General features: G+C 47.8%; 1 protein-coding gene across 1 annotated transcript in view; it reads right to left on the bottom strand.

Moving 5' to 3' along the window:
* The window catches only part of LOC101852889 (PHD finger protein 14), a gene marked incomplete at both ends in the record, with an annotated part of 29,599 nt that overhangs the window by 25,221 nt on the left and 3,222 nt on the right, over nucleotides 1-1,156 (bottom strand).

The following is a 1,156-nucleotide window of genomic DNA, read 5'->3' as shown; positions in this document are numbered from 1 at the left end:
CCTCCATTTTTTGTCTGCCGTGCATGCTCAGATTCCTGATGTTCGTGGATCTAGACTCGGGCACAGTTGGCTTCGGCACCGAGGTCACCTACTGGGGTGACGTCATATCTGGCCTGCCCACAGACCGGAAGCGCCCACTGTACGTCATGGCGGGGTTGGTGCGACACCTGGCGGAAGTGCAGATCTACTACAAGGGCTCGGCCGGTGAGTTGTGTAGTTGAGGGTTCGAGACTGCGTGGCCTATCGTGTTGAGAGGGAAACTAAATGTATATATAGATTTTTTTGCAGACAAAAATAAAAACTAACATGTTGCATCTCTGTGAACTGCTATTTGTCGATGACTGTGTATTGCTTGATTATAAAAAATCCAGTCTGCAAAAAGGTTGTGATCTATTTTCAAATACATGGGAAAATGCTGCCCACCTATACTATCTTGTTCCTGACTATGATCTCCCCTGTTCTATCTTGTTCCTACCTGTGATCTCACCTGTTCTATCTTGTTCCTACCTGATCTCCCCTGTTCTATCTTGTTCCTACCTGTGATCTCACCTGTTCTATATTGCACCTACCCGTGATCTCACCTGTTCTACCTTGCACCTACCTGTGATCTCACCTGTTCTATCTTGTTCTAACTGTGATCTCACCTGTTCTATCTTGTTCCTGACTGTGATCTCACCTGTTCTATCTTGTTCCTAACTGTGATCTCACCTGTTCTATCTTGCACCTACCTGTGATCTCACCTATATTATCTTGCTCCTAAATGTTACCTCGCTTGTTCTATTTAGCACCTACCAGTGATCTCACCTGTTCTATCTTACACCTACCTGTGATCTCACCTGTTCTATTTTGCACCTACCTGTGATCTCACCTGTTCTATCTTACACCTACCTGTGATCTCACTTGTTGCTCCCCAGACCCCAACAGCGCCCAGTTCCCCAGCCCCGACATGTCGACCGCCATCTCATCGTACAGCATGCCCCCGGCCCCCGGACCTGCTTACGTCACTGCCGGGCCATCTGGTGAGGAGCAGACGTTGTTGTTGGTGGTGGTGGTGATGTTGGTGATGTTGGTGATGTTGGTGGTGGTGGTGGTGGTGGTGATGTTGTTGTTGTATTATTGTCGTTGTTGTTGTCGTTGTTGTTGTTGTTGTTGTTGG

This window comes from Aplysia californica, unplaced genomic scaffold (assembly GCF_000002075.1).
Source record: "Aplysia californica isolate F4 #8 unplaced genomic scaffold, AplCal3.0 scaffold01030, whole genome shotgun sequence".
In the NCBI taxonomy this organism is placed as follows: Eukaryota; Metazoa; Mollusca; class Gastropoda; order Aplysiida; family Aplysiidae; genus Aplysia; species Aplysia californica.
The sequence above is the reverse complement of the archived record's forward strand: the minus strand, read 5'-3'. Positions and strand labels throughout refer to the sequence as shown.